The following is a 10201-nucleotide window of genomic DNA, read 5'->3' on the forward strand; positions in this document are numbered from 1 at the left end:
CCCGGCACTCACCTTCCGTTTCCCGCCCGCTGGGGAGGAGAATGCAGAGACACCTGAGGTATTGGCAGCAGGGCGGAAATACTTTCTAGGGGCGCTCTCTGCGTCTTCCGGGCGCCGCGAAGCTGTGGTTGCCATGTCCGTGCCTGGCAGCGCCGCCATGTTGCTTATACAGGCGCGCGGCCATGTTGCATCTGAGGGGCTGAGGCATTCAGGCAGCTCCGGTAGAGCAGCCCGGGCAGCACACATCTGCATTATTTTTTCTCAGATTTTATTTTATTTTTTTAAGATTTTACTTATTTATTCATGAGAGACACACAGAGAGAGGCAGAGACACAGGCAGAGGAAGAAGCAGGCTCCATGCAGGGAGCCCGACGCGGGACTCGACCCCGGGTCTCTGGGGTCATGCCCTGGGCCCAAGGCAGACACGCCACCGCTGAGCCCCCCGGGCTGCCCAAAGATTTTATTTTATTTTTATTTTTTTATTTTTTCCAAAGATTTTATTTTAAGCAATCTCTACACCCAGAGTGGGGCTCAAACCTCCAACTCCGAGGTCAAGAGTCACATGCTCCACTCACTGAGCCAGCGGGTGCCCTGGTTGTTTTTAATGGAGCCTTGTGAATGCAAGCTTTGGGAGCCCCTGATTTGTCAAATGTCTACAGTTGGCCCTTGAATGACATGCGTTATTAAAAAAAAAAAAAAAAAAAAAAAAAAAAAGGATCCCTAGGTGGCGCAGCGGTTTGGTGCCTGCCTTTGGCCTAGGGCGCGATCCTGGAGACCTGGGATCGAATCCCACATCGGGCTCCCGGTGCATGGAGCCTGCTTCTCCCTCTGCCTGTGTCTCTGCCTCTCTCTCTCTCTCCCTCTGTGACTATCATAAATAAATAAAAATTAAAAAAAAAAAAAAAAAAAGGCAGCCCCCGTGGCTCAGCGGTTTAGCACCTGCCTTCAGCCCAGGACGTGACCCCGGGGTCCCGGGATCGAGTCCCGCGTCGGGCTCCCTGCAGGGAGCCTGCTTCTCCCTCTGCCTGTGTCTCTGCCTCTCTCTTTGTGTGGGTCTCTCATTAATAAACTTAAAAAAAAAAAAAAAAAGAATGACGTGTTTGAACTGCAGGGGCCCACTTATATGTGGAATTTTTTTCTCAATAAATACAATTTTTTTTGAAGATTTATTTATTTATTCATTTAGAGAGAGCGAGAGGCAGAGACACAGGCAGAGGGAGAAGCAGGCTCCATGCAGGAAGCCCGACGTGGGACTCCATCCCGGGTCTCCAGGATCACACCCCAGGCTGCAGGCGGCGCCAAACCGCTGCGCCACCGGGGCTGCCCAATAAATACAATTCTGTAATTGTATTTTCTTTATGATTTTTTAAAAGGTTTTATTTATTTATTCATGAGAGACACAGAGGCCCAGGCAGAGGTAGAAGCAGGCTCTATGCAGGGAGCCCTACGCGGGACTCCATCCTGGGACCCCGGGGTCACGCCCTGGGCCAATGGCAGGCGCTAAATCGCTGAGCCACTCAGGCGTCCCGTCTCCTTTATGATTTTAATAACATTTTCTTTCCTTTAGCTTTATTGTAAGAGTACAGTATATAATACATACACAAAATATGTGTTAACTATTTGTGTTATCAGTAAGTCTTCTGGTCAACAGCATGCAATTAGTAGGTAATTTTGGGGGAAGTCAAAAGTTACACACAAATTATGACTGCACAGAGCAGAGGAAGGATTGGCTCCCTTAACCCCTGCATTGTTCCGGGGTCAAATGTATGTGATGCCAAACAGCGTGTCAGAAAGAATAGCTTGAAAAGGCCTGGTTCCTGTTTTCTTTCTTTCTTCTTTTTTTTTTTTTTTTTAATTTATTTATTTACTCATGAGAGGCAGAGACACAGGCAGAGGGAGAAGCAGGCTCCATGCAGGGAGCCCGACGTCGGACTCAGTCCCGGGACTCCAGGACCACGCCCTGAGCCAAAGGCAGGCACTAAACCGCTAAGCCACCCAGGGATCCCCTGGTTCCTGTTTTCAAAGAGTTTTTGGTCTGGTGAAGAAGCTACGATCCAGCTTATTAATACTGAACCATCTTTACAGCACACGGCAGCATGAGCATGAACTCTAAAAAATAAATGTGATTGCAAAGAAGAGGAGGGATCCAAGGCCAGCTGACGCAGGAAGCCATCAGAAGGTCTTGAGGGGCACCTGGCTGGTTCATTTGGTAGAGCATGTGATTCTTGATCTTGGGGTCATGAGTTCAAGCCCCATATTGGGCATGGTGCCTACTTTAAAAAAAAAAGGTTCAGGCTTGAAATGACAGATAGGGCTTCAATAGCTGAAGCTTTGGAGAGAATTCCAGGCTGAGGACATGATAAAAAGCAAAAATCTATAGAGTTAGGAAAACATGATGTGGGCACCTAGGTGGCTCAGGGGTTGAGCATCTGTCTTTGGCTCAGGGTGTGATCCTAGGGTCCCAGGATGGAGTCCCATATCTGGGTCCCAGCAGGGAGCCTGCTTCTCCCTCTGCCTCTGTCTCTGCCTTTCTCTCTGGGTCTCTCATGAATAAATAAGTAAATCTTAAAAAAAAAAAACAAAAAAAAAAAACCAACAAAAAGGAAAGCGTGATGTATGTCCTGCCAATCCAGATTGGTTTGCTAGAACAAAGAGAAGTATATTAGAAAATTTGGGAAGATATTCATGTTTCCATATTCAAAGCCAGATGGCAAAGGGTACATGTTACCTTAGTACCTTCTTTACCTTTTTAGTAAAGAAGTTGCAATTTATTCAGAATACAGCAGGGAATACTTTAAGGTTTGTGAGTCGGCAGCTCTTTAAAGATTAATCTAGTGTTCTAGTTGGATTGAGATGAGGAAGGAGAGTTTAGAGACAGGGAAAATAATAGCCTTTCTTTTTTTAAGTGGGCTCTATGCCCAGTGTGGGATTTGAACCCACAACCCTATGTAAAGGGTCACATGCTTTACCAACAGAGCCTACAGCACACCAATTAGTAGCTTATTTTACCTAGTGTTTGGTTATAGGGCCTTTAACTCAGAAGCTGATTATGGATAATAATGGTAAGGAAGGGGTGAATATGGGGGGCGCTATTGAGAAGAAGGATGTATATATATTGGAATGTGGCAGTTTCATCCATTTACTCAGCAAATATTTGTTTAGTGACTACTATGTGCTAGGAACTGTGCAGATTTAATAGTGATCAAAATATTCGTTTCTATCTTGTTTTCTCAAGAAAACTTACCAAATTACACCGTCCTTTGGGATGTGTAACTTTGTTGTTTGCTTGAGATGCATGACTTTATTTTATTAAAGATTTTTATATTTGGGGGCAGCCCGGGTGGCTCAGTGGTTTAGCACTGCCTTCAGCCCAGGATGTAATCCTGGAGACCCGTGATCGAGTCCCACATCAGGCTCCCTGCATGGAACCTGCTTCTCCCTCTGCCTGTGTCTCTGCCTCTCTCTTTCTCTGTGTCTCTCATGAATAAATAAATAAAATCCCGGAGTGGGCCCCAGGATCACGCCCTAAGCCAAAGGCAGACACTTAACCACTAAACCACCCAGGTGCCCCTGGATGTGTGACTTTATATGTGAGACTTGAAGCCGAGGACATAGAAATGTACATGGGTTCACATGAGTATCTCTAGGTATTTCATTCTCAGGATTAATTACACTTAATTCAAAGCAAAATACTACCTTCCTCAGCTGAAATACTCTTGGAAAAGTTGGCTGATGTGAGATCATGGAAGAGTATTCAAGAGGACTGCTCTACCTAAGGGTTTTCGCTTCCTTTAATGACCTGGGTCTAGCAACCGCACTTAAGAAAGAGGACGAGAGGGCAGCCCTGGTGGCGCAGCGGTTTGGCGCTGCCTGCAGCCTGGGGTGTGATCAAGTCCCACATCGGGCTCCCTGCATGGAGCCTGCTTCTCCCTCTCCCTGTGTCTCTGCCTCTCTCTGTGTGTGTCTATGAATAAAATTTTAAAAAAAAAATCTAAAAAAAAAAAAAAAAAAGAGGACAAGAGGGACGCCTGGGTGGCTCAGTGGTTGAGTATCTGCCTTCCGCTCAGGGCATGATCCTGGAGTGCCTGGATGAGTCCCACATCGGGCTCCCCGCAGAGAGCCTGCTTCTCCCTCTGCCTGTGTCTCTACCCCTCTCTGTGTGTCTCTCATGAATAAATAAATAAAATTTAAAAAAGAAAGAGAACAAGGGATGCTTTTGTACTTTCATTTGGGAATGTATCCTGTATCCTATGTTTAAACATATGTATCATTCCTGAAGTATGATAATACCATTAATGCCATATTATAGAATTGTTGAGACTTCATTGTTCACAAATCTGAATCCCTCACTTACTATAAAATCACTTTCTTCCGAGATCCTTAACACATAGAAATAAAATACATAGAAATTATATAGCAGTGAAGTCAAATAGTCTTGGGGGAATAAAAGAGTATTGGACATAACCTCATAGAAGAAAGGACTTGACTCATCTTGAAGATGGAATTCTACAAGTTAACTCTTAAACACTATAAGCATTTTTGTCTAGGAAAGGAAGGATTTTCTAGTGGAAGAGATTCAGTCTCTGGCAGAATTTAAGGTATTAAGCCTGTATTACCTCCTCTTACCTACAAAGGAAGCCAGAGAAATAGCACAGGTATTCCTAAAAGTCAACCAAATCAAGGGCAGCCTCCAGATGTCTTTGTTTTCATATTCACTTTGGGTAAATTATTTTTTTTTAAAGATTTTATTTATTTATTCATGATAGTTACACAGAGAGAGACAGAGAGGCAGATACACAGGCAGAGGGAGAAGCAGGCTCCATGCAGGGAGCCCGACGTGGGATTCGATCCCAGGCCTCCAGGATCGTGCCCCAAGCCAAAGGCAGGCGCCAAACCGCTGCGCCACCCAGGGATCCCGGTAAATTATTACAGTAGCAAATCAGACAAATTTTAGGAGCACAGGAGGACCACTCAGCATGATCTGCTTACACAGGGATTCTTCTAGACTCCTCATGAGCAGTTTCCTACCCACTGTTAGCCAGTCTGCCTACCATCCTGGGCAGTGCACAGGGAAAGGAACCACGCAGACCTCTTATAGTCAGGACAGAGCATAAGCCTAGTTGTGAGCCGATGAGTGCTGCATGCACTGCACTTCTTGACTTTTCTTCATATCTGCTGTAGTAGACTGTTTCTAGAGTTAGCTGCAATGCCTCCCATCCCATATGCCCTTATGCAGGGTGACTTGACCACTCTTCCTTTTAAGAGGTAAAGCTTGGGACGCCTGTGTGGCTCAGTGGTTGAGCATCTCCCCGCAGGGAGCTTGCTTCTCCCTCTGCCTGTGTCTCTGCCTCTCTCTCTCTGTCTCTCATGAATAAATAAATAAAATCTTATTTATTTTTTTTAAAGAATTTTATTTATTTATTTGAGAGAGAGTGCAAGCAGGGAACAGAGCAGAGAGGGAAAGGGAGAAGCAAGCTCCCCACGGAGCAGGGAGCCCAACATGGGGGCTCGATCCCAGGACCCTGGGATCATGACCTGAGCTGAAGGCAGACACTCAACCGACTGAGCACCCAGGAGCCCCCCCCCTTTTTAAATAATTTTCTTTCTTTATTTATTTGAGAGAGAGAGCACAAGCAGGAGGTGGAGCAGAGAGGGAAAGGGAGAATAAAATCTTTTAAAAAAATTTAAAAACAAGGTAAAGCTTGTTTCCTCTCCTCTTGAATCTAAGCAGGCCTTCTGACTAACTTTGGCCAACAACATGTGGCATAAGTAATATTCTTTGAATTTCAGAGCCTAGGTCTTCAGAGGCCTTGCAGACTGAAGCTTCTGCTTCTACCTTCTTGGAGATCTGGGCCATCATAGAAGTCCATTTATCCTGAGAGAAAGAGAGAGCCTAGAGATTGAAACACTTTAAAGGGAAAGGGGCTCAGAGGATGCAAGACAATAAGGAAAGAGGCTTCAACATTGCAGCCACTCGGCTTTAGGGCCAGAAGTGAATGAAGCCACCTTGGATCCTCCAGCCCAAATCAAAGCTGCCCACGTGAGCTCACCCCTCACTACATGGAACACCGACAAGACATCTGATCTGAGGCCTGCCGAAACAGTCCATGGAATCACAGGCAAATACATTATTGTTTAAGATACTAGGTTTTGGGATGGTTTGCTTCATAGCAATGGGTTACACAATGGGAAACATCCACAATCCTGACCAACTACTATACTTCTTACTTGTCCTTTAGTCAAATTTTTTTTTTTTTTTTAAGATTTTATTTACTTATTCATGAGACACACAGAGAGGCAGAGACACAGGCAGAGGGGAAAGCAGGCTCCATGCAGGGAGCCCGATGGGAACTCAATCCTGGGACTCCAGGATCACGCCCTGAGCCGAGGACAGGCGCCAAATTGCTGAGCTACCCAGGGGTCCCCAGTCAAATGGTTTTTAAAGTTTTTTTCTGGGATCCCTGGGTGGCGCAGCGGTTTGGCGCCTGCCTTTGACCCAGGGCGCGATCCTGGAGACCCAGGATCGAATCCCACATCGGGCTCCCGGTGCATGGAGCCTACTTCTCCCTCTGCCTGTGTCTCTGCCTCTCTCTCTCTCTCTGTGACTATCATAAATAAATAAATAAATAAATAAATAAATAAATAAATAAATATTAAAAAAAAAAGGTTTAAAGTTTTTTTCTTACTCAATTTTTATTATATGATCAAAAGCAAAATGTCCAGTGAGGTTAGTCAATCTGTTATTAAACATTAGTGGAGTGCCTGGCTAGCTCAGTTGAAAGATCATGTGACTCTTGATTTCAGGGTTATGAGTTCAAGCCTCACATTGGGTATAGAGATGAATTTTTAAAATCTTAACAAAAAAAAAAAAAGAAAGAAAGAAAGAAAGAAAGAAAGAAAGAAAGAAAGAAAGAAAGAAAGAAAGAAAGAAAGAAAGAAAGAAAGAGGCACCTGGGTGGCTCAGTCAATTGAGCATCTGGCTCTTGATTACATCATGATCTCAGGATCCTGGGATTAAGCCCAGCTTTGGGTTCCCTGCTCAGCGGGGGATGGGGGGAGTTGGCTTGTCTCCCTCACCCTCTGTTTCTCTTCCCACTTGTGCTCACGCGCTCTCGCTCTCTCCTCTCTCTCTCTCAAATAAAGTGTTTTTTTTTTTAATTTTTATTTATTTATGATAGTCACACAGAGAGAGAGAGAGAGAGAGAGAGAGAGGCAGAGACACAGGCAGAGGGAGAAGCAGGCTCCATGCACCGGGAGCCCGATGTGGGATTTGATCCCGGGTCTCCAGGAACGCGCCCTGGGCCAAAGGCAGGCGCCAAACCGCTGCGCCACCCAGGGATCCCTCAAATAAAGTGTTAAACAGTAGAAAAAAGGAAGGTCAGAGTTGGTCTAATTGAAGAGTAATACTAGTAAAGTCTGTCTTGTGGGTCAGGAGACAGACACTCCTTGGTTTACTGACAGGTCCCAGGGATGACAACCAGAGCCTCAGGAGTAGAGCTTGTGAAAGATGAAAATGTGCCGATAGAAGCAGGGCCTTTTGCATGAGTAATACAGGTTGAAAACCCTGAGAAGCAGGTGCTGAGGTAGGATTAGGATTCCAAACGTTTTAATGAGGAGTAACACATATGAAAGGGAAAAGGAATGAAAGCAGTTTGGGGCAGGAAGAACTGTCAGACTCCGAGGCAGCCCTGACAATCCCGACAGCCCGAGTTCCAGAGCAAAAACGCTCATGGGAGCCCCACGTTCCGTGGAAATGGTTAAGCTCCAATACCACTCACCATCTTGCTTAGTCTTTGGCCAGAGGGGTGAAGAGTGGAATGGCTGAAGGGTGCCAGTGAACCAGGCTGCTTGCAGCTAGGTAGCCAGTTCTTCCTTAAAGGGGAACCTCTGGGAGGCGCCTAGGGGGCTCAGCGGTTGAGGGCCTGCCTTCGGCATGATCCCTGAGTCCCTGGACCGAGCCCCACATCAGGCTCCCTGCATGGAGCCTGCCTCTCTCTCTGTCTCATGAATAAATAAAATCTTAAAAAAAAGGGGGGGGGGGACCTCTAGAGCAGCACATCTCTGTATCTGCCAAAGAGAACTTAGCCTATCTTATGTAGGTTCTTAAAGGATAACTGCGTTGGTCCTTAGGTTGTATGGGTTGTTAATATATTTGAGGGTGGTTATTATGAAAACTGAATTTGGGACGCCTGGATGGCTCAGTGGTTGAGCGTCTGTCTGCCTGTGACTCAGGCTGTGACCCTGGAGTCCCAGGATCAAGTCCCGCATCGGGCTCCCCACAGGGAGCTTGCTTCTCCCTCTGCCTATGTCTCTGCCTCTGTCTCTCATGAATGAATAAATAAAATCTTAAAAACAAAAAAAAAGCTGAATTCAAGAGAATTGTACACCCCTCCCCTCTTCTCCATCTTTGCATTGTGAGTTATTTCCCTCTGGGAACCTGCAGGCCATCGTTTGCATCTATCATACTGTTTACTGCCACCATATCAAAATGTTTATTTTTTTTTATTTTTATTTTTTATTTTTTTTATTTTTTTTTCAAAATGTTTACATTTTTCTTCATTCTAGGCTGAGCTCCCATAGAGGCAGAAGTATCTTACTTTTGGACCCACCCAACACTTGGTGTCTGAAACAAAATAAATCCTCAGAAATCAACTCAATGAATGAGCAAAGCTGCCTTATGATAGTGATGCTCTGCACCCATCTGATTTGAATTGGATCCACTGTATCTATTTAATGTAAAGTGTTTTGAAAACTGGATTTATTTAGATTCTCATTCCAGCAAATTAGAGTTAAATCGCCTTCCAAAAAGATGATCAACTGAAAAGTGATTGGAGAGTTAGAAATGGGGAAGCGGAGGGTAGGGATTGGAGGAGCTACAAGAAGAAACCAAAGGCTCCAAGAAGACACAGAATAAATTAAAGGTGAAGAGAAAAAAGAAAAAAAAAAATAAATAAAGCTGCCGGATAAGAGAGGTCAACGAAGGGAGCCCTGGGTGGCTCAGTGGTTGAGCATCTGCCTTGGGCTCACCACATGACCTTAGGGTCCAGGGATCGAGTCCTGCATCAGACTCCTTGCAGGGAGCCTACCTCTCCCGCCGCCTATGTCTCTGCCTCTCTGTGTGTCTCTCATGAATAAATAAAATCTTTAAAGAGAGAGAGATCAACGCAGAAAAGGAGACAAAAAGGAAAATAGAGCAATGAAGGAGGGATGCGGGAAGTGAGGCGCAGTGCTGACCTGCCCAAATAGTATCCACAAGTTGAAGCCTTAAGACAACTGTTACTAATGGGAACTGGCATGTAAAGAGAGAGCAAGTCTAGTTTAATTAGTTAAATGGCATTACCCATGTCCAATGGGGGTAGGGGAGGTAAATGGAATAGGATTGGTGACCTACCTCCTTCCACAGGCTGAAAGGAGAAAAAGATTTACAAAGCTTTACTAGGAATTAAAGAGGCAGAAGCTGTTTCTTCCCCAGTTGACTTCACAAGATTCCCATGTATTCCTGTTCACCAGGACCTTTTAATTAGCAATAATTGCACCTCATTGGCTAGGATACTGCCCCTGTGCAAAGCTCACCAGAGCCTTTTTATAAAGGGGACCTGTCACTACTCTGGTGGGGGCAGCTAGAATCAAACGTTGGTTATTTACCTTGAATGGAGCCAAGTATGGGCTTCCTCACCTCCTCCTGTCTTCCAGCCAGCCTCACATCAGGAGTCTCACAGGATGTAGCAGGAAGCAAGCACCACCCCTGATCACTGGTGGTAATACTAAACTGGGATTCTTTTTTTTTTTTTTTTTTCTTTTAAATTTTATTTATGATAGTCACAGAGAGAGAGAGAGAGAGAGAGGCAGAGACACAGGCAGAGGGAGAAGCAGGCTCCATGCACCGGGAGCCCGATGTGGGATTCGATCCTGGGTCTCCAGGATCGCGCCCTAGCCAAAGGCAGGCGCCAAACCGCTGCGCCACCCAGGGATCCCCTAAACTGGGATTCTTAATCCAAGTCTGCCAGTAATTGGCTGAGTGGCTTGGGCAAATCATTTTACCAGCCCCATCCTTTCAGCACTAAGATTCGGTGATACGATGATCTTACAAATGCAGATCAATCAATCAATCAGGGGAATGTTCTCTAAAAAACCAAGATCTTAGAGTCAAATCTAAACCTCACTGTGTTGTGGAGACAAGGTAAAAAAAAATGTATATGTT

This window comes from Canis lupus, chromosome 15 (genome assembly GCF_011100685.1).
Source record: "Canis lupus familiaris isolate Mischka breed German Shepherd chromosome 15, alternate assembly UU_Cfam_GSD_1.0, whole genome shotgun sequence".
Taxonomy (NCBI): domain Eukaryota; kingdom Metazoa; phylum Chordata; class Mammalia; order Carnivora; family Canidae; genus Canis; species Canis lupus.